The sequence below is a fragment of the Anomaloglossus baeobatrachus genome, chromosome 6 (assembly GCF_048569485.1).
Source record: "Anomaloglossus baeobatrachus isolate aAnoBae1 chromosome 6, aAnoBae1.hap1, whole genome shotgun sequence".
NCBI classification, from domain to species: Eukaryota; Metazoa; Chordata; class Amphibia; order Anura; family Aromobatidae; genus Anomaloglossus; species Anomaloglossus baeobatrachus.
This window is the reverse complement of record NC_134358.1, coordinates 72,276,785-72,300,640: the sequence shown is the minus strand read 5'-3', so window position 1 is coordinate 72,300,640 and position 23,856 is coordinate 72,276,785. Positions and strand designations below refer to the sequence as shown.

The 23,856-nt window shown below is 55.0% G+C and overlaps 1 protein-coding gene across 1 annotated transcript in view; it reads right to left on the bottom strand.

The window, feature by feature from the left end:
- UBR5 (ubiquitin protein ligase E3 component n-recognin 5) overlaps positions 1 to 23,856 on the bottom strand; it is a 392,825-nt gene that overhangs the window by 72,258 nt on the left and 296,711 nt on the right. The window lies entirely within an intron of this gene.

Sequence of the window (23,856 nt, the reverse complement as noted above, 5' to 3'; positions counted from 1 at the left end):
GAACAACATGTGTACACGAAAAAACAACAGGGCGGGTGCTGGGTCTCCCAATTGGAGCTAGAAGAAAAGGAATTTACGGTAAGTAAACAAAATTCCCTTCTTTGTCGCTCCATTGGGAGACCCAGACAATTGGGACGTCCCAAAGCAGTCCCTGGGTGGGTAAAATAATACCTCATAATAGAGCCGTAAAACGGCCCGTTCCTACAGGTGGGCAACCGCCGCCTGAAGGACTCGTCTACCTAGGCTGGCATCCGCCGAAGCATAGGCATGCACCTGATAGTGTTTGGTGAAAGTGTGCAGGCTCGACCAGGTAGCCGCCTGGCACACCTGCTGAGCCGTCGCCTGGTGCCGTAAAGCCCAGGACGCACCGACGGCTCTGGTAGAATGGGCCTTTAGCCCTGAGGGAACCGGAAGCCCAGAAGAACGGTAGGCTTCAAGAATTGGTTCCTTGATCCACCGAGCCAGGGTGGATTTGGAAGCCTGTAACCCCTTACGCTGACCAGCGACAAGGACAAAGAGTGCATCCGAGCGGCGCAGAGGCGCCGTACGGGAAATGTAGATTCTGAGTGCTCTCACCAGATCTAACAAGTGCAAATCCCTTTCACATTGATGAACTGGATGAGGACAAAAAGAAGGCAAGGAGATATCCTGATTGAGATGAAAGGTGGATACCACCTTAGGAAGGAATTCCGGAACCGGGCGCAGCACCACCTTGTCCTGGTGAAACACCAGGAAAGGGGCTTTGCATGACAGCGCTGCTAGCTCAGACACTCTCCGAAGTGAGGTGACTGCTACTAGGAAGACCACTTTCTGCGAAAGGCGAGAAAGAGAAATATCTTTCAAAGGTTCAAAGGGTGCCTTCTGAGGGGCCAGCAGAACCCTGTTCAGATCCCAGGGTTCTAACGGCCGCCTGTAAGGAGGAACAATGTGACAAACCCCTTGCAGGAACGTGCGTACCTGAGAAAGCCTGTCAAGACGCTTCTGAAAGAACACAGAGCGCTGAGACTTGTCCCTTAAGGGAGCCGAGCGACAAACCTTTTTCCAATCCTGATTGAAGAAAGGAAAGAAACGTGGGCAATGCAAATGGCCAGGGAGAAAATCCCTGATCAGAGCACCAAGAAAGGAATATCTTCCACGTCCTGTGGTAGATCTTGGCAGACGTTGGTTTCCTGGCCTGTCTCATAGTGGCAATGACCTCTTGAGACAACCCTGAAGACGCTAGGATCCAGGACTCAATGGCCACACAGTCAGGTTGAGGGCCGCAGAATTCAGATGGAAAAACGGCCCTTGAGACAGCAAGTCTGGACGGTCTGGCAGTGCCCACGGTTGGCCCACCGTGAGATGCCACAGATCCGGGTACCACGACCTCCTCGGCCAGTCTGGAGCGACGAGAATGGCATGGCGGCAGTCTGACCTGATCTTGCGTATCACTCTGGGCAACAGTGCCAGAGGTGGAAACACATTAGGGAGTTGAAACTGCGACCAATCTTGAACTAAGGCGTCTGCCGCCAAAGCTCTGTGATCGTGAGATCGTGCCATGAATGCTGTGACCTTGTTGTTGTGCCGGGACGCCATTAGGTCGACGTCCGGCATGCCCCAGCGGCAACAGATCTCCTGAAACACGTCCGGGTGAAGAGACCATTCCCCTGCGTCCATGCCCTGGCGACTGAGAAAATCTGCTTCCCAGTTTTCTACGCCCGGGATGTGAACTGCGGATATGGTGGAGGCCGTGGCTTCCACCCACATCAGAATCCGCTGAACTTCCTGGAAAGCCTGACGACTGAGTGTGCCGCCTTGGTGGTTGATGTAAGCCACCGCTGTGGAGTTGTCCGACTGAATTCGGATCTGCTTGACTTCCAGCCACTGCTGGAACGCTTTTAGGGCAAGATACACTGCCCTGATCTCCAGAACATTGATCTGAAGGGAGTCCACGTACCCTGAGCCCTGTGGTGGAGAAAGACTGCTCCCCACCCTGACAGACTCGCGTCCGTCGTGACCACCGCCCAGGATGGGGGTAGGAAGGATTTCCCCTTCGACAATGAAGTGGGAAGAAGCCACCACCGAAGGGAAGCTTTGGCTGCTTGGGAGAGGGAGACGTTCCTGTCGAGGGACGTCGACTTCCTGTCCCATTTGCGGAGAATGTCCCATTGAAGTGGGCGCAGATGAAACTGCACAAAAGGAACTGCCTCCATTGCTGCTACCATCTTTAAGTAAGGAATCACCGAGTGTCCTCCATCCGACATAGTCAGCAGCTGCTCCTGACCAAGCTGTGGAGCTAATGCGTGGATGTCTGACCTCCTTCGCACAAAGCATGTAAACTGAGGAACCCGTGATGCACGGGGGGTGTATAGGCAGAAGGGGAGGGGCTTTACACTTTTAGTGTAATACTTTGTGTGGCCTCCGGAGGCATGAGCTATACACCCAATTGTCTGGGTCTCCCAATGGAGCGACAAAGAAATTCCCTTCTTCTTTGTCGCTCCATTGGGAGACCCAGACAATTGGGATGTCCAAAAGCAATCCCTGGGTGGGTAAAGAATACCTCGATAAAAAGAGCCGAAAAACGGCCTCCTCTTACAGGTGGGCAACTGCCGCCTGAAGGAGTCGCCTACCTAGGCTGGCGTCTGCCGAATCATCGGCATGCACCTGATAGTGTTTCGTGAAAGTGTGCAGACTCGACCAGGTAGCCGCCTGACACACCTGCCGAGCCGTAGCCTGGTGTCGCAATGCCCAGGACACCGACGGCTCTGGTTGAATGGGCCTTCAGCCCTGCAGGAATCGGAAGCCTAAAAGAACGGTAGACTTCAAGAATCGGTTCCTTGATCCACTGAGCCAAGGTTGACTTGAAAACCTGAAATCCCTTACTCTGGCCCGAGATAAGGACAAGAGCGCATCAGACCGGCGCAGGGGCGCCGTGCGAGAAATGTAGAGCCGGAGTGCTCTCACCAGATCTAATAAATGCAAATCCTTTTCACATTGGTGAACTGGATGCGGACCCAAAGAGGGGGAGACGATATCCTGATTGAGATGAAACGGGGATACCTTAGGGAGAAAGTCCGGACCGGACGTAGAACCACCCTATCCTGGTGAAAACACCAGGAAGGGGGCTTTGCATGACAGCGCTGCTAGCTGAGACACTCTTCTGAGTGATGTGACTGCCACTAGGAAGGCCACCCTTTGCGAAAGGCGAGATAGAGAGATCCCGCATCGGCTCGAAAAGTGGCTTCTGAAGAGTCGTCAGCACCCTGTTAAGATCCGAGGGTGTTAACGGACGCTTGTAAGGTGGGACCGGAAAGCGCCGATACTTGTCCCTTGAGAGAGCCGAGAGACAAGCCCTTGTCCATTCCGGATTGAAGGAAAGAAGAAAAGTGGGCAAGGCAAACTGCCAGGGAGTAAAACCCTGATCAGAGCACCAGGATAAGAAGATCCTCCAAGTCCTGTGATAGATCTTGGTGGACGTTGGTTTCCTGGCCTGTCTCATGGTGGCAATGACATCTGGAGATATCCCTGATGACGCTAGGAGCCAGGACTCAATGGCCACACAGTCAGGTTTAGAGCCGCAGAATTCAGAAGGAAATATGGCCCTTGGGGCAGCAAGTCTGGTCGGTCTGGGAGTGTCCACGGTTGACCCACCGTGAGGTGCCACAGATCCGGGTACCACGATCACCTCGGCCAGTCTGGAGCGACGAGGATGGCGCGGCGACAGTCTGACCTGATCTTGCGTAACACTCTGGGCAGTAGTGCCAGAGGAGGAAAAACATAAGGCAGTCGAAACTGCTACCAGTCGTGAACTAGCGCGTCTGCCGCCAGAGCTCTGTGATCCTTGGACCAAGCCATGAATGCCGGGACTTTGTTGTTGTGCCGAGACGCCATTAGATCGACGTCCGGCGTTCCCCGGCGGCAACAGATCTCAGAAACACGACCGGGTGAAGAGACCATTCCCCTGCGTCCATGCCCTGGCGACTGAGAAAATCTGCTTCCCAGTTTTCTACGCCCGGGATGTGAACTGCGGAGATGGTGGAGGCTGTGGCTTCCGCCCACAGCCGAATCCGCCGAACTGCTCGGAAGGCTTGACGACTGCGCGTGTGCCGCCCTGGTGGTTGATGTACGCAACCGTCGTGGCGTTGTCCGACTGAATTCGGATCTGCCTGCCCTCCAGCCACCGCTGGAACACCTTTAGGGCTAGATCCACTGCCCTTAACTCCAGAACATTGATCTGAAGGGAGGACTCTGTCGGAGTCCAGGTTCCCGGAGCCGAGTGGTGGAGGAAGACCGTTCCCCCACCTTGACAGACTCGCGTCCGTCGTGACCACAGCCTCAGCTGGGGGCCGGAAGGATTTTTCCTCCGCCCAGGAAGTGGAAAGAAGACACCACTGAAGAGAGGTTTTGCTGCAAGGGAAGAGAGACGTTCTTGTCTAGGGACGTCGACCTCCTGTCCCATTTGCGGTGTCCGATAGAATCGGACGCAGACGAAACTGCGCAAGGGAACTGCCTCCCTTGCTGCCACCATCTTCCTTAGAAAGTGCATGAGGCGCCTCAAGGGGTGACTGGGCCCGAAGGAGAGATTGCACCCCTGTCTGTAGTGAACGCTGACTATGCAGCGGAAGCTTCACTATCGCTGAGAGAGTATGAAACTCCATCCCGAGGCAAGTCAGTGATTGGGTCGGTGTCAGTTTTGACCTTGGAAATTTGATGATCCACCCGAACCCCTGGAGGGTCTCCAGAGCAATGGTCAGGTTGAGTCGACATGCCACCCAGGAGGGTGTCTTGACTAGAAGACCGACTAGGTAAGTGATCACCAAGTGGCCCTGTAGGGCCGCCACCACTGCTGCCATGACCTTGGTGAAGATCCGTGGGGCTGTCGCCAGGCCGAATGGCAGTGCCACGAACTGAAAGTGTTCGTCCCTGATGGCGAAACGCAGAAAGCGTTGAAGCTCGGGTGCGATCGGCACATGGATATAAGCATCCTTGATGTCAATTGATGCTAGGAAGTCTCCTTGTGACATCGAGGCTTCAGAGTGTTCACCGCCTGAAAAAGTGCATCGGCTCGCTCGGGGGGCGGAGATGTTTTGAAGAAACTAGTCGGAGGACAAGAGCAGAGCTCTATCCTGTAACCTTGAGACAGAATGTCTCTCACCCATCGGTCTTGGACATGTGGCCACCAGGCGTCGCAAAAGCGGGAGAGGCTGCCACCGACCGAGGACGCGGTCTTGGTGAGGCCGAAGTCATGAGGAAGCCGCCTTGTGACTTAGACCGCCATGCAGAAGAGTTCCTCTAGCCCTCCTCTGACCTGTTGGACATGGAGGAACGGAACTTTGCTGAGGACCGAAATGACCGAAACCTTTGGACTGGGGCAAGGACGATACCTTTCCCTTGGACTGTCTAGTAACTTCATCCAATTGCTCGCCAAACAAACGGTCGCCAGAAAATGGCAAACCGGATAAGAACTTCTTGGAAGCAGAGCCTGCCTTCCATTCACATAGCCACATGGCCCTGCAGACTGCCACCGAATTGGTGGATGCTACCGCTGTACGGCTCGCAGAGTCCAGGAACGGCGTTCATGGCGTAGAACGAAAAAACCTACGCCTGAGAAGTGAAGGACACAACCTGCGGGGCAGAGGTATGTGCAACCGCAATAATCTCAGCCAGAGAAGCTGAGATAGCTTGGAGTGCCCTCACGGCTGCAAAGGCTGGAGCAAAAGATGCGACTATGGCTTCATAGATGGATTTCATCATAAGCTTTATTTGCCTGTCAGTGGCATTCGTGAGAGATGGCATCTGCCACTAATACTACGGATCTAGCCGCCAGCCTAGGGACTGGAGAATCCACCCTGTGACACTAAGCCCAACCCTTAACAACGTCAGGGGGGAAAGGGTAACGCGTGTCAATAAGGCGCTTAGTAAGCGCTTGTCCGTAAAGTTCTGTGCTTCTGGACGGCCCCTCTGGAGTTAGAGTGATCGAAACACGCACTCCTGATGAAGTCGGGGAAGGTTCCCAGCGGGCCCGCTTAGCCTATCAGAGGCCGCGGTCCGTGACGGAGTTCTCACCGTGGGATCTGGGTGTTACCCCAGGAGCCCCTTGTTGTACCGACCCAGAGGAACCCGGGAGCGATGAACTCACAGCTCCCTGGCCCTGTGTTATCGGTCTGGACTGCAAGGCTTCCAGTATCTTAGCAGACTCTCTGTCCATAGACTGAGTCCTGGAATGTGAAAGCTACTCAGAGATTTGCTGATTCCAACATGCAAACTCTGTCCCTGTCATCTGTGCAGTGGAAACCGGCGGTACCACCTGGCCGAGGGTCCCCCCAGTGCCGGAGGCTCCGGCTGAGTGAGTGCCCTCGGGGCCAAGCATTGTACCCAATGAGGGTATGTGGAACCTGCCTGTAATATAGCCACACAAGAGGTACAGGTTGTAAAATAAGCCAGTGCCTTGGCACCCTTACTCTTTAAGAGCAGACAACAGCATGTCGTCCGCAGAGTAATCAGTGAGGGTATACAGCCAAAAGCAAATAATGCTGCCGAACAGTGAGATCATATACCATATAAATAAACATATATATATACACTGCGGTACCAAGGGGGGTCAGCACCTGAAAACTGGTGCCCCACAGTGCTCAGTGAGGGGGAAGGAGGATACCAACGTATGCTCCAGCCCTCCCTGCCGACGTCCAGTCGGCCGTCCCGTCGTTACCCCTGACTGGCAGGCCCGAGAACGGGTATATGGTACTAGGCCGCAAGAGCCGGGGACTAAATTTAAAAACGCGGCCGGCAAACATGGCGCGGTCGGCGCGATAGTCCCAGTCTCACAAACCACTCAGCAACCGCTGCGGCATTTGTAACCCAGATGCTGCATGCACCGTCCCTCAGGGGACACAGAGTACCTTATGATGCAGGGCTCTGTCCCTGATTATGTCCAGTCTCCTGTCCGTCAGAATCCCCCAGGGGCTGCGGATGGAGCCCGGTCCCTGCATGGCGACCGGTTAGGATCCCCCTCTCCCAGAGCAGTGGGAAACCTTTGGAGATTCTGAGATCCTCCACCGGCAGAATTATAACAATGGCTGCCGGCGTTCCGAGGGGAGGAGAGAGCCGTGGGCGGAACCGCAAAAGTGCGGGAACCTGGTGGCCCATAGTGATCAGTGAGGGGGGCGGAGGACAGCGAAGTGTGCTCCAGCCCTCACTGTCGGCATCATACCGACCGTCCCGCCTTTTTCCCTGACTGGCAGGCTCAGGGGCGGGAGTTTAACACACTAGGCCGCAAAAGCCGGGGACTAAAGTATAAACCGCGGCCGACAAACAGGCACGGTCGGCGCGGTAGTCCCAGACGAAAAAAAGAGAATTTTGTTTACTTACCGTAAATTCTTTTTCTTATAGTTCCGTCATGGGAGACCCAGACCATGGGTGTATAGCTACTGCCCCCGGAGGACACACAAAGTTACTACACTCAAAAACGTGTAGCTCCTCCCTCCTAGCATATACACCCCCTGCTAGCCAGATCTAGCCAGTTTAGTGCAAAAGCTGAAGGAGGACATCCACCCACAAGAGAGACAGAGTAAAAACCGGAAGAACCGGAACCTCTGTCTACAACAATAACAGCCGGTGAAGACACACGGAACAAGAAACCTGCCAACAGGCATAGGGAGGGTGCTGGGTCTCCCATGACGGAACTATAAGAAAAAGAATTTACGGTAAGTAAACAAAATTCTCTTTTTCTTTATCGTTCCTATGGGAGACCCAGACCATGGGACGTTCAAAAGCAGTCCATGGGTGGGAATAAACAGACAACTGAGAAGCAGGCAAACCTAACTTCACAAATGGGCGACAGACGCCGGAAAAATGCGTCTGTCCAAGCCCACGTCTGCCAAAGCATGAGCATGCGTTGGGAGTGCTTCGAAAAAGCATGCAGACTAATTTGAGCTGCAGTCTGACAGACCTATTGAGCCGCAACCTGGTGCCTGAAAGCCCAAAAATAAAGGCGCCGTCAGGTCTGACCAAATGTGCCCCGATCCCCAGCGGGGAAGGCACCTGAGTACACTCATAGGTCTCGGAAATGGCCGACCTAGGCCAACATCAGGGTCAGCTTAGATGCCGAGAGACCGTTACGCTGACGACCAGTCAGCACTAGAGAGGTGCACCGCCTAATAACGGCGGTGCGAGACACATCGATCCGGAGCGCCCGCACCAGATCCAGGATATGCAACGCTTCCTCAAGCGATGAACAGGAGCCGGACAAAAGGAAGGCAGGAAAATTGCCCCGGATAAGGTGGAGGCAGAAACCACCTTAGGGAAAAAAGTCCGGAGTCGGACGAAGACCACCTTGTCTTGATGCAAAAGACCAAAAAAGGGGGACGACTCCGAGAGAGTGCAGCCAGAACTCTCAGGCGGGAAATTATAGCCACTAGAAGGTGTACCTTTCTGTGAAAGATGAAACAACAAAACCTCCCCAAGAGGCGCAAAGGGGGGTTTCCGGGAACCGGGAGGACCGGATTAAGGTCCCAGGTCTCCATAGGCCGCCGGAAAAGCGGAATGATGTGAGATGCGCCCTTAAAGGAGCGCACCGGAGCCAGCCGAGCGATACGCCGCTGGCACATACTGACAGGGCCGAGACCTGTCCCTTAATGAGGGATAGTCCTAGCTGTAGACCGGACTGTGGAAGGGACAGGAGGGTCGGCTAGGCCAAAAAGGTCAAAGGACACTTTGGAGCTCGAGTCAAGGCAGAGATGACTTCGGGAAGGATATCAGAAGTCGCTAAGATCCAGGACTCAAGAGCTATGCCGTCAAGAACTCTGACGGGAAAAACGGACCTTTTGAGAAAAGGTCTGAACGGTCCGGAAGATGCCATGGCAACCCAACGGACAGAAGGAGCAGGTCAGAGGACCAAGCCCGCTTGGGTCAGTCTGGAAGAATGACCCGACGGCCCCCTTTACCGATCTTGCGCAGGACTCTGGACAAGAGGTAGAGGGTGAAATTCGAAAAGAGACAAGCTGGGATCAAACATGAACCAGTGTGTCTACCGCAAAACCTGAGGATTGTGGACCGCGGTTGGACAGCTGAAATAGCCTGCCTCGTAGTTTTCACATCTAGGATGTGGACTGCGGATACGGTGGACTAGGAGTCCCTTGTCCACTGAGGAATGTTGAGCCGCCAAGATTGCCAGGCGGCTGAGCGTCCCGCCCTGGAAGCTGAAATAGGAAAACGCTGTCACGTTGTCCGACTGGACTCGAATGTGCCTAGCCGCTCACAGATGGGAAAGGCTTGGAGAGCCAGAAATACAGCAGTGATTTCCAGCACATTGATCCAGAGGGCTGATTCGGACAGAGTCCAAGCGCCCTGCGCTCCACGGTGGAGATATCCTGCTCCCCAGGCGGATAGGCTAGCATCCTGGTGAGGATCACCCGGGACGGGCCAGAGAGGAGCGCCCCTGAGACAGAGTGGCCGAAGCCACCACTGAAAACGAGCCTCTGGTCAGTGGCGAAGCCACCACCCCGTGGGAGGATTGAGTTCGCTTGTACAGCGGAAAACATCCAGTCTCAGAGGACGCAGGGGAAACTGGGCAAGGAACCGCTTCCATTGACGCCCCTGGTTCGAAGTCAGAGTGGACTTAGACAGAAAGACAAGCCACCCGAATAGGTCAGCGTGGCGAGAGTGAGCGAAGCACTCTGCTAAGAGTCAGCACTGGATGAAGCCCCAACAAGAAGGCTGACCAGGGCAAAAGATCACTGCCAAACCCTAGGGGGGCAAGGACCGTAATCACAGCTGCCTCAATGATAATACTCGAGGGGCCTTGGCTAATCCCAAGGGAAGAGCCACGAATTGGACCACTCCGATTGTCAAAACGTAGTCAACGCTGGTGAGAAACTGCGATTGACTCCTGCCGATAGGCAGCTCTGATGCCGATGGCTGCTAAGGAATCTCCTTGGGCTCTTGATTGATCCGGTGAGAAAAACACACGGAACAAAACCGAGACTCCATGTGAAAACGCCCCACCTGGCTATGCTTGAAAAGCTAAAGATCCAGGTCGGAAGGCACCGCCCTCTTCGGGGACTAGGAATAGATTTAAGCAAAAATCTCAGAACCGTTCCCAGTCGGGAACCGGTACAATTACTCCATTGGCCAGCAAGAAATGCCATAGCCTGTGAGAAGGCGGCGGCCTTGGAGCCGGGAGGAGTTGACAGAAAAAAATCTGTTTGGCGGGTGGACAGAAGTCCATCCTGTAGCCCAGGGAGATATAATCTCGCCCCCATTTAACGGAGACGTGTTAGAACCCTACGTCGCCAAGTGGAGAGAGCCTGCCACCGACCAAGGAGGTTGTTGGCGTGGCTAAATAGCTCGGAGGAAACTGACTCAGTGACAGCATCTCCTGCGGTCTTCTGAAGACGCAGCTTCGAGCCATTTGGTTCCATGAACCTAGGCTGAGCTAGAGGACGATCAGATGGAGGAACGGAAACCATCGAAACCTCAACTGATTCCTGCCCTGGACGGGTTCCCTGGTTTAGGTTTGTGGCGAGGAAGCACACTCCCCGCCAAGAGCTTCCTTAATTTCACCCAGCTTGGTTCCGGGGAAACTGGGCCCACCAAGGGGGAGCCCAGCCAGGAACCTCCATAGAGGCATCTGCCTTCCAATTTCGAAGCCACCGGAGCCTGCGGATAGTGAGGAAGGTAGCCCAGACCACCGCCGTGCGGCGTCTAGCATGGCAGACCTGGCAGAGGATGAAAAGACTGAAGTCTGGAGTTCAGGCAACCGTTTTGGGCATAGAGTCCCTGTGAGAGAATGCATCTCCTCCAGAGAAGCAGAGAAGTTACAAAAAAACCGCACTGCTGTAAGCTGAGGAGAACAAGCTCCTGCCGTTCCCATACCGACTTGGCCCAAAGGACAACCGGGCGGACCGCAGAACCTTAAGTGAGGAGCCATCAGCCACTGACATAACGGTCCGGGCTGAGCCACCTGAAGTGAATGAGCCCACTTCTTGACCACCATTGGTGGACAGGGGAAACACAGTCCTCAGAAACACGCTTCATCTCAGAGCGGATTGAGGTCCAGTACAAAATTAATGTACGGTAGAATCCTATAGAGGTGCCGTCAGCCACTGATACAACTAACCGGGCAGTCTAGACCGGAGTGGCTACCCTCTCTGAAGGGAGGGGGAGACAGGCAGCAGAACCCCGCTGTGGGGTCTGCAGGATAGGCTGTGGGCTTGGACGCAGCGGGCTGAAAACTGGAGTGGTTAAGTAACACACTCCTTGACCTGCTAAAGGTAAACTGTGCCTTTCTGCCAGCGGGGAATACTCCCCTGATCAGGCGGACACAAGAATAATGGACGCAAGCCAATCATTCGCATCTGCGTCACCTACGGACGGATCAATGTACATAAAGTAGCGTCCGTGTCCGCGGTAGAGACATCTTCCTCGTCCGGTGAATCAGCTCGTAATCGGAGCTGCGGGACGGGGAGGACAGGGGACCCTGCGTCTCCCTGTCAGGAGAACGGGGTCTGAGCCCAGAAGGAGAGTCCCTTGTGAGCTTGGCCGAGCGAGCAGAAAACGCCCTGAGAGGGGGACTGCATGCTCAGCAGATGCCGGGACAGCCGACCCCTGGAAATAGGAATCCCATGGGGGTCAGCTACCGAAACCGGAGCAGCTGGAGGGACCATTAATGAGCCCCCATGCTGAGGGGCCACAGTGGTTAGGAGCTCGGTATAGCCGTACGAGACTACCTGCAGTGGATAATAAAAAACAGCCTGCAGCCTCGCTCTGTGAGACATGCTGCAGAGGTGGGGGCTCTGTCTAGCATGCGTAGAATACCCAAGACAGGGGTTCAGCCTGGGGAGACTCCCACCTAAGAACCATTACAGTGTGCCGGTTCAGGCAATATGAGGTTACATGCAGCACATGTAGAGTACAGCCTTGTAGCTTTGCTGCTAGAGTGAGACATGCTGCTGAGGAGGAGATTCTATGATAAGAAGGGAATTTTGTTACTTACCGTAAATTCCTTTTCTTCTAGCTCTTATTGGGAGACCCAGACGATTGGGGTATAGCTACTGCCCTCCGGAGGCCACACAAAGCACTACACTAAAAAGTGCAAGGCCCCTCCCCTTCTGGCTATACCCCCCCGTGGTATCACGGGTTCTCCAGTTTTAGTGCCAAAGCAAGAAGGAGGAAGCCAATAACTGGTTTAAACAAATTAACTCCGAATAACGTCGGAGAACTGAAAAACCGTTCAACATGAACAACATGTGTACCCGCAAACAACAAAAAAATCCCGAAGGACAACAGGGCGGGTGCTGGGTCTCCCAATAAGAGCTAGAAGAAAAGGAATTTACGGTAAGTAACAAAATTCCCTTCTTCTTCAGCGCTCTATTGGGAGACCCAGACGATTGGGACGTCCAAAAGCTGTCCCTGGGTGGGTAAAGAGATACCTCATGTTAGAGCTGCAAAACAGCCCTCCCCTACGGGGATGTCACTGCCGCCTGCAGGACTCTTCTACCTAAGCTGGCATCCGCCGAAGCATAGGTATGCACCTGATAATGTTTGGTGAAAGTGTGCAGACTCGACCAGGTAGCTGCCTGGCACACCTGTTGAGCCGAAGCCTGGTGTCGCAAAGCCCAGGACGCACCCACAGCTCTGGTTGAGTGGGCTTTCAGCCCTGAAGGAACCGGAAGCCCAGCAGAACGGTAGGCTTCCAGAATTGGTTCTTTGATCCATCGAGCCAGGGTGGCTTTAGAAGCCTGTGACCCCTTGCGCTGGCCAGCGACGAGGACAAAAAGTGCATCTGAACGGCGGATAGGCGCCGTGCGAGAAATATAGATTCTGAGTGCTCTCACCAGATCTAGCAAACGTAAGTCTTTCTCATACCGGTGAACCGGCTGAGGACAAAAGGAAGGCAAGGATATATCCTGATTAAGATGAAACGAGGATACGACCTTAGGGAGAAACTCCGGAATGGGGCGCAGCACTACCTTGTCCTGGTGGAACACCAGGAAGGGAGCCTTGGATGACAGAGCTGCCAGCTCAGACACTCGCCGAAGCGTTGTGATCGCAACAAGAAACGCCACTTTCTGTGACAGGCGAGAAAAGGAAACGTCCTTTAGAGGCTCGAAGGGCGGCTTTTGCAGAGCAACTAGTACTCTGTTCAGATCCCATGGATCTAACGGCCGCTTGTACGGGGGCACAATATGACAGACCCCCTGTAGGAACGTGCGCACCTTAGGAAGACGTGCTAGACGCTTCTGAAAAAACACAGATAGTGCCGAGACTTGCCCTTTAAGGGAGCTGAGCGACAAGCCCTTTTCCAACCCCGATTGCAGGAAGGAAAGAAAGGTGGGCAATGCAAATGGCCAAGGGGATACTCTCTGTGCAGAGCACCAGGATAAGAAAATCTTCCACGTTCTGTGGTAGATCTTAGCAGACGTTGACTTCCTAGCTTGTCTCATTGTGGCTACGACTCCTTGAGATAATCCTGCGGACGCTAGGATCCAGGACTCAATGGCCACACAGTCAGGTTCAGGGCCGCAGAATTCTGATGGAAAAACGGCCCTTGGGACAGTAAGTCTGGTCGGTCTGGCAGTGACCACGGTCGACCGACCGTGAGATGCCACAGATCCGGATACCACGATCTCCTCGGCCAGTCTGGGGCGACGAGTATGACGCGGCTGCAATCGGATCTGATCTTGCGTAACACTCTGGGCAAGAGTGCCAGAGGTGGGAAGACGTATGGGAGCCGGAACTGCGACCAATCTTGAACTAATGCGTCTGCCGCCAGAGCTCTTTGATCGCGCGACCTCGCCATGAATGCCGGGACCTTGTTGTTGTGCCGGGACGCCATTAGGTCGACGTCCGGCACTCCCCATCGGCGACAGATTTCCTGAAACACGTCCGGGTGAAGGGACCACTCCCCTGCGTCCATGCCCTGGCGACTGAGGAAGTCTGCTTCCCAATTTTCTACGCCTGGGATGTGAACCGCGGATATGGTGGATGCTGTGTCCTCCACCCACATTAGAATGCGCCGGACTTCTTGGAATGCTTGCCGACTGCGCGTCCCTCCTTGGTGGTTGATGTATGCCACCGCTGTGGAGTTGTCCGACTGGATTCGGATCTGCTTTCCTTCCAGCCACTGTTGGAAGGCCAGTAGGGCAAGATACACTGCCCTGATTTCCAGAACATTGATCTGAAGGGTGGACTCCTGCGGAGTCCACGTCCCCTGGGCCCTGTGGTGGAGAAACACTGCTCCCCACCCTGACAGACTCGCATCTGTCGTGACCACTGCCCAGGATGGGGGCAGGAAGGATCTTCCCTGAGACAATGAGGTGGGAAGGAGCCACCATTGTAGAGAGTCCTTGGCCGTCTGAGAAAGAGAGACTTTCCTGTCCAGGGACGTTGACTTCCCGTCCCATTGGCGGAGAATGTCCCATTGAAGTGGGCGCAGATGAAACTGCGCAAAGGGAACTGCTTCCATGGCTGCCACCATCTTCCCGAGGAAGTGCATGAGGCGCCGTAAGGGGTGCGACTGGCCTTGAAGGAGGGATTGCACCCCTGTCTGTAGGGACCGCTGCTTGTTCAGCGGAAGCTTCACTCTCGCTGCTCGAGTATGAAACTCCATGCCAAGATACGTTAGCGACTGTGACGGTGACAGATTCGACTTTGGAAAGTTGATGATCCATCCGAACGTCTGTAGAGTCTCCAGCGTAGCATGTAGACTGAGTTGGCATGCCTCTTGAGAGGGTGCCTTGACAAGTAGATCGTCTAGGTAAGGGATCACCGAGTGTCCCTGAGAGTGCAAGACTGCTACCACCGCCGCCATGACCTTGGTGAAGACCCGGGGGGCTGTCGCCAGACCGAATGGCAGAGCTACGAACTGAAGATGGTCGTTTCCTATCACAAAACGTAGATGTTCTGTAGCAATTGGCACGTGGAGATAAGCATCTTTGATGTCTATTGAGGCAAGGAAGTCTCCTTGAGACATTGAGGCAACGACAGAGCGGAGGGTTTCCATCCGGAACAGTCTGGCGTGCACGTTTGTTGAGCAGCTTTAGATCCAGAACAGGACGGAACGAGCCGTCCTTTTTTGGAACCACAAAGAGATTGGAGTAAAACCCTCGCCCTTGTTCCTGAGGCGGTACAGGAACCACTACTCCTTCCGCTCTTAGGGAGTCCACCGCCTGCAGCAGGGCATCTGCTCGGTCTGGATGTGGGGAGGTTCTGAAGAACCGAGCTGGAGGACGAGAACTGAACTCGATTCTGTACCCGCGAGACAAAATGTTTGTCACCCACCGGTCTTTGACCTGTGACATCCAAATGTCGGAAAAGCGGGAGAGCCTGCCCCCGACCGGAGATGCGGAGGGGGGGGGCTGGAAGTCATGAGGTAGCCGCTTTGGAAGCGGTTCCTCCATTTGCTTTCTTGGGGCGTGCGTGAGCCCGCCAGGAATCTGAGACTCTTTGCGTCCTCTGAGTCCCTTTGGACGAGGAGAATTGTGTCTTGCCCGAACCTCGAAAGGACTGAAACCTCTGCTGCCATTTTTTCTGCTGAGGTTTGCTTGATCTGGGCTGGGGTAAGGAAGAGTCTTTACCCTTGGACTGTTTAATGATGTCAGCCAATGGCTCGCCAAACAGTCTGTCTCTAGATAAAGGCAAGCTGGTTAAACATTTTTTGGAACCAGCATCTGCTTTCCAGTCCTTTAACCACAAGGCTCTGCGCAAAACTACCGAATTGGCGGACGCCATTGAGGTGCGGCTGGTAGATTCTAGGACCGCATTGATAGCGTAAGACGCAAACATCTGCGAGGTAAGGGACGCCACTTGCGGCACCGCTGGATGTATGATAGCATCCACTTTTGCTAAACCAGCTGAAATAGCTTGGAGTGCCCATACGGCTGCGAATGCTGGAGCAAACGACGCGCCAATAGCTTCATAGACAGATTTTAACCAAAGGTCCATCTGTCTGTCATTGGCATCCTTAAGTGAAGCGCCATCCTCCACTGCAACTATGGATCTAGCTGCAAGTTTGGAAATCGGGGGTGTCACGAACCACCGGGGGGGTCACTCAGAAATCCCCCGCGCTGGCTACCAGTACGTCACAATCGGGGGGTAACAAGTGGGGGTCACCCCTCCTTTATACCTCCCGACCGACAGACAGAGCACGTGACGAGCTCTCTAGCACCCCTCTTATAGTCAGGCCAATTATGGAATTGCCCGACAATAAGCAAGGAGGCCGCTATACTACTTATGCCGATTATTGAAGGGTCCCCGGTGAGAGTAGGGTATATATTCCCCCGACCTCCGCGGGCGGAATATATAAAACCTCCCCGAATCTCACTGGCCTCCCCACAATAATCCTTGGCACAAACTCGCTGCCACCAACCGCTTCACGGTAACTATTAGCCGAACACACAGACGTGGGATTCAAGATCGAGATAACAGAACAGCCCAAGATTAATTATATAATTTAATCGGCCTAAAGCCACACTAGAAACTACAATATATACAATAGGGAATCTACAGAATATACATATGTCAGAGTACAGTTACAATCAAAGCATGGGTTACAAACAGGCATACACAGTTCCAGCAGTTACCTTGTGCGTCTGGCCGCAGGGGGGCGCTGTAGACCAGGTTTCCAGGAACTCCCTCACAGGTCTTTCCCAACCAGGCCCCCGAGCAGAAGAACCCTGGAAAATGGCCGAAGTAGGGTTATCAACCTGGGCAAATCCAGGTCCCCTCCTACCTTAGTGACCTCAGAGGGAGCACTGCTCCACCCCTGGCTGGAGTTATGGACAAAATCCACAACATGGAATATGGCCATAACTTGGCCTGGGAGCGTCGTAGGCGGACGCCAACGCTCTCATTGTGACAGCTATGAATTTAGCTACAGAATGAGAGGACTCGTGACTTGTCTACTAGTTCCACATTGGCTGATATCACGCCTGGGGTATTTCCCAAGCTCCCGCTCCCATAAAAAAGGGTGTGCCAGCATCGTCCGCATGCGGAGACACCATTTTTATGGTTGCCATATTTATCGGAAATATGGCTTGCGAGATATGAACCATTTTTTACTGGAGTCGTTCTGTCTGGCTAGTTCCAGAGCCTTATAATGAGATACAACTCTTGTTACAGGGTGACGGCAGGGAGTCATCCTGTGTCCTTTGTTCCCACATCACCTAATTTCCATATCACAGGAGATGGCCATGGGATGGGTTGCTAAACAAGTTGTGTGAAGGAAAGGGGGGGTGACACCAGGAGAGGGCTTCCTGACATAACTTGAATATCATGATTTATCGTCATATCTCCGGATTTACCTCACACCTCCCCCCTTTTGAGGGCGCTAGGGGGCAGCACACTCCGGTGTTCCCCCGTGCGCCCGTCCGCGACCTCTCCTTGTCGGGACAGCCCGTCTGCGTTACCGTGGTCACGGCCCCTTTTGTGGCGAATGGTGAAGTTGTATTGCTGGAGTGCAAGGCTCCATCGCAACAATCGCCCATTCGTCCCAGAGACGGTGTGCAACCAGCTGAGGGGATTGTGGTCCGTCTCCACGATGAAGTGGCGCCCGTATAGATAGGGTTGCAGACGCTGCAGGGCCCACACTATGGCCAGGCACTCCTTCTCCATCGTGGAATAGGCCACTTCCCTTGGTAACAGCTTCCTGCTCAGGTACAAGACTGGGTGCTCTTGGCTCGCAGAGTCCACCTGGCTGAGCACCGCACCGAGGCCGAAGTCACTGGCGTCGGTCTGTACTACAAACGGCCGCGTGAAGTCGGCTGCCTGTAGCACGGGCGGGCTGGACAGGGCGTCCTTTAGGGCCTGGAAGGCTGTCTCGCAGTCCATTGTCCAATCGACTGCAGAGGGCAGCTTCTTCTTGGTGAGGTCCGTCAAGGGCTTTGCCAGGCTACTATAGCGTAGAACAAACCTCCTATAGTACCCAGCGGTCCCCAAGAAGGACATCACCTGCTTCTTGGTCCTGGGGGTGGGCCAGGATGCGATGGCCTCCACTTTCTCAGGCTCGGGCTTCAGTGTTCTCCCGCCTACCCGGTGACCGAGGTACTGGACCTCGCTCATGGCCAGCTGACACTTTCCCGGCTTGATGGTCAAACCTGCCCGGTGGATCCGCCTGAGCACCTGTGCTAGATGCTCTAGGTGGTCCTCCCAGGTGGGACTGAAGACGGCAATGTCATCCAGGTACGCGGCCGCGTACCCTTCAAGTCCCTTGAGCAGGGTGTTGACCATCCGCTGGAAAGTGGCAGGGGCATTCCTCATCCCGAATGGCATCACCGTGGACTCGTATAGTCCAAATGGGGTAATAAAGGCAGAGCGTTCCCTGGCCTTGCGAGTCAGGGGGATCTGCCAATATCCCCGGCTCAGGTCCATGATGGTCAGGTACTGAGCCCCGGCCAACTGATCGAGCAGGTCATCGATGCGTGGCATTGGGTACGCATCGGCGACCGTGACAGCATTGAGCCCCCTGTAGTCCACGCAGAACCGAGTGGTTCGGTCCTTCTTAGGGACGAGGACTACAGGTGAGGCCCAAGCGCTGTTGGATGCCTGGATCACCCCCAGCTTCAGCATCTCGTCAATCTCCTGGCGCATGTGTTGCTGCACCTCCAGGGAGACCCGATATGCTGAACGCCGGATCGGGGGATGATCCCCAGTGTCCACGTGATGGACAGCCAAGTTAGTCCTTCCGGGCTGGTTGGTAAACAACCCCCGGAAGGGGTGTAGGGTGGCCCACAGCTGGGACCGTTGGTCCTCCAAGAGCTGGTGGCCAACCTCCACATCCTCAATGGATCCGCCTGCCCTAACCTGGGCTAGCATATCCAAGAGGGTTTCCGCTTCTCCCTCCTCGGGCAGGTTGCACACGGGGAGCGCACATGCCTCCCGCTCATGATGTGCCTTCATCATGTTCACATGGAAGGGCTTCCGCCTTCCACGGGCAGGGTCCAGGGTGACCAGGTACGTCACAGGGTTGAGCTGCTGGTACACGAGGTATGGGCCTTCCCAGGCTGCCTGAAGCTTGTCCTGTGGTACGGGGACCAGTACCCACACCTTTTGACCCACTTGGTAGGTCCTCTCACAAGCGTTCTGGTCGTACCAACGCTTCTGATCGGCCTGGGCTTGAGCCATATTGTCGTGTACCAGTTGCGTCAAGGCCTGCATTTTGTCCCGGAAGCGCATGACATACTCGATAACCGACACTCCAGGGGTGGCCAAATCCCCTTCCCAAGCCTCTTTCACCAGAGCCAGGGGGCCCCGCACACGTCGCCCGTACAGGAGCTCAAACGGTGAGAATCCTGTTGAGGCCTGTGGAACCTCCCGGTAAGCAAATAACAGGTGTGGGAGATACCGCTCCCAGTCACGCCCATGGGAGTCGACCAACATCTTAAGCATCTGCTTTAAGGTGCCATTAAACCGCTCGCACAGGCCATTAGCCTGTGGATGGTACGGGCTGGCCACCAGATGTCGCACCTGGACTTGCTTACAGAGGGCCTCCATCAGCTGGGACATGAATTGGGTCCCCCGGTCAGTGAGCATTTCCTGGGGAAAACCCACTCGGGAGAAAATCTCCAGCAATGCGGTGGCCACCTTGTCAGCCCGAATGGACGACAAGGCCACTGCTTCTGGGTACCGGGTGGCATAGTCCACTACCCTCAGTATGAAGCGTTTCCCGGAGCTGCTGGGGATGGCCAGCGGGCCGACCAGATCCACAGCCACCCTCCTGAAAGGCTCATCGATGATGGGCAGAGATACCAGTGGGGCTTTGGGGCGTGGCCCCGCCTTCCCCACTCTCTGACAGGTTTCACACGAACGGCAGTAGGCAGCCACATCGGCCCCCATTTTTGGCCAGTAGAAATGCTGGTTTAACCTGGCCTTGTGTCACAAACCACCGGGGGGGTCACTCAGAAATCCCCCGCGCTGGCTACCAGTACGTCACAATCGGGGGGTAACAAGTGGGGGTCACCCCTCCTTTATACCTCCCGACCGACAGACAGAGCACGTGACGCGCTCTCTAGCGCCCCTCTTATAGTCAGGCCAATTATGGAATTGCCCGACAATAAGCAAGGAGGCCGCTATACTACTTATGCCGATTATTGAAGGGTCCCCGGTGAGAGTAGGGTATATATTCCCCCGACCTCCGCGGGCGGAATATATAAAATCTCCCCGAATCTCACTGGCCTCCCCACAATAATCCTTGGCACAATTCGCTGCCACCAACCGATTTACGGTAACTATTAGCCGAACACACAGACGTGGGATTCAAGATCGAGATAACAGAACAGCCCAAGATTAATTATATAATTTAATCAGCCTAAAGCACACTAGAAACTACAATATATACAATAGGGAATCTACAGAATATACATATGTCAGAGTACAGTTACAATCAAAGCATGGGTTACAAACAGGCATACACAGTTCCAGCAGTTACCTTGTTGCGTCTGGCCACAGGGGGGCGCTGTACCCAGGTTTCTAGGATCCTTCCCACAGATGTTTCCTACACGTGCCCCCAGCGAAAAGAACACTGGAAAATGGCCGAAGTAGGGTTATCAACCTGGGCAAATCCAGGTCCCCTCCTACCTTCGTGACCTCAGAGGGAGCACTGCTCCACCCCTGGCTTGAGTTATGGACAATCCACAACATGGAATATGGGCCATAACTTGGCCTGGGAGCGTCGTAGGCGGACGCCAATGCTCTCATTGTGACAGTTATGAATTTAGCTACAGAATGAGAGGTGTCATGACTTGTCTACTAGTTCCACATTGGCTGATATCACGCCTGGGGTATTTCCCAAGCTCCCGCTCCCATAAAAAAGGTGTGCCAGCATCGTCCGCATGCGAAAACACCATTTTTATGGTTGCCGTATTTATCGGAAATATGGCTTGCGAGATATGAACCATTTTTTACTGGAGTCGTTCTGTCTGGCTATTTCCATAGCCTTGCTAACTAGCTAGCAGCCCCCACTACAGGGTCACGGCAGGGAGTCATCCTGTGTCCATTGTCCCCAAGCCACCTAATTTCCATATCACAGGACATGGCCATGGAGGTGTAAGTGGAACACTGAGAACAAGAAGGGAGGGGGCACTGCCAGGGAGTGATGAGGGATTATGACTGGAGTCATAATTCATCTTCATATCCCGGGATTTGCCTCACACCTCCCCCCTTTTGAGGGCGCTAGGGGGCAGCACACTCCGGTGTTCCCCCGTGCGCCCGTCCGCGACCTCTCCTTGTCGGGACAGCCCGTCTGCGTTACCGTGGTCCCGGCCCCTTTTGTGGCGAATGGTGAAGCTGTATTGCTGGAGCGCAAGGCTCCATCGCAACAATCGCCCATTCGTCCCAGAGACGGTGTGCAACCAGCTGAGGGGATTGTGGTCCGTCTCCACGATGAAGTGGCGCCCGTATAGATAGGGTTGCAGACGCTGCAGGGCCCACACTATGGCCAGGCACTCCTTCTCCATCGTGGAATAGGCAACTTCCCTTGGTAACAGCTTCCTGCTCAGGTACAAGACTGGGTGCTCTTGGCTCGCAGAGTCCACCTGGCTGAGCACCGCACCGAGGCCGAAGTCACTGGCGTCGGTCTGTACTACAAACGGCCGCGTGAAGTCGGCTGCCTGTAGCACGGGCGGGCTGGACAGGGCGTCCTTTAGGGCCCGGAAGGCTGTCTCGCAGTCCATTGTCCAATCGACTGCAGAGGGCAGCTTCTTCTTGGTGAGGTCCGTCAAGGGCTTTGCCAGGCTACTATAGCATGGAACAAACCTCCTATAGTACCCAGCGGTCCCCAAGAAGGACATCACCTGCTTCTTGGTCCTGGGGGTGGGCCAGGATGCGATGGCTTCCACTTTCTCAGGCTCGGGCTTCAGTGTTCTCCCACCTACCCGGTGACCGAGGTACTGGACCTCGCTCATGGCCAGCTGACACTTTCCCGGCTTGATGGTCAAACCTGCCCGGTGGATCCGCCTGAGCACCTGTGCTAGATGCTCTAGGTGGTCCTCCCAGGTGGGACTGAAGACGGCAATGTCATCCAGGTACGCGGCCGCGTACCCTTCAAGTCCCTTGAGCAGGGTGTTGACCATCCGCTGGAAAGTGGCAGGGGCATTCCTCATCCCGAATGGCATCACCGTGGACTCGTACAGTCCAAATGGGGTAATAAAGGCAGAGCGTTCCCTGGCCTTGCGAGTCAGGGGGATCTGCCAATATCCCCGGCTCAGATCCATGATGGTCAGGTACTGAGCCCCGGCCAACTGATCGAGCAGGTCATCGATGCGTGGCATTGGGTACGCATCGGCGACCGTGACCGCATTGAGCCCCCTGTAGTCCACGCAGAACCGAGTGGTTCGGTCCTTCTTAGGGACGAGGACTACAGGCGAGGCCCAAGCGCTGTTGGATGCCTGGATCACCCCCAGCTTCAGCATCTCGTCAATCTCCTGGCGCATGTGTTGCTGCACCTCCAGGGAGACCCGATATGCTGAACGCCGGATCGGGGGATGATCCCCAGTGTCCACGTGATGGACAGCCAAGTCAGTCCTTCCGGGCTGGTTGGTAAACAACCCCCGGAAGGGGAGGAGGGTGGCCCACAGCTGGGACCGTTGGTCTTCCAAGAGCTGGTGGCCAACCTCCACATCCTCAATGGATCCGCCTGCCCTAACCTGGGCTAGCATATCCAAGAGGGTTTCCGCTTCTCCCTCCTCGGGCAGGTTGCACACGGGGAGCGCACATGCCTCCCGCTCATGATGTGCCTTCATCATGTTCACATGGAAGGGCTTCCGCCTTCCACGGGCAGGGTCCAGGGTGACCAGGTACGTTACAGGGTTGAGCTGCTGGTACACGAGGTATGGGCCTTCCCAGGCTGCCTGAAGCTTGTCCTGTGGTACGGGGACTAGTACCCACACCTTTTGACCCACTTGGTAGGTCCTCTCACAAGCGTTCTGGTCGTACCAACGCTTCTGATCGGCCTGGGCTTGAGCCATATTGTCGTGTACCAGTTGCGTCAAGGCCTGCATTTTGTCCCGGAAGCGCATGACATACTCGATAACCGACACTCCAGGGGTGGCCAAATCCCCTTCCCAAGCCTCTTTCACCAGAGCCAGGGGGCCCCGCACACGTCGCCCGTACAGGAGCTCAAACGGTGAGAATCCTGTTGAGGCCTGTGGAACCTCCCGGTAAGCAAATAACAGGTGTGGGAGATACCGCTCCCAGTCACGCCCATGGGAGTCGACCAACATCTTAAGCATCTGCTTTAAGGTGCCATTGAACCGCTCGCACAGGCCATTAGTCTGTGGATGGTACGGGCTGGCCACCAGATGTCGCACCTGGACTTGCTTACAGAGGGCCTCCATCAGCTGGGACATGAATTGGGTCCCCCGGTCAGTGAGCATTTCCTGGGGAAAACCCACTCGGGAGAAAATCTCCAGCAATGCGGTGGCCACCTTGTCAGCCCGAATGGACGACAAGGCCACTGCTTCTGGGTACCGGGTGGCATAGTCCACTACCCTCAGTATGAAGCGTTTCCCGGAGCTGCTGGGGATGGCCAGCGGGCCGACCAGATCCACAGCCACCCTCCTGAAAGGCTCATCGATGATGGGCAGAGATACCAGTGGGGCTTTGGGGCGTGGCCCCGCCTTCCCCACTCTCTGACAGGTTTCACACGAACGGCAGTAGGCAGCCACATCGGCCCCCATTTTTGGCCAGTAGAAATGCTGGTTTAACCTGGCCTTGTGTCACAAACCACCGGGGGGGTCACTCAGAAATCCCCCGCGCTGGCTACCAGTACGTCACAATCGGGGGGTAACAAGTGGGGGTCACCCCTCCTTTATACCTCCCGACCGACAGACAGAGCACGTGACGCGCTCTCTAGCGCCCCTCTTATAGTCAGGCCAATTATGGAAT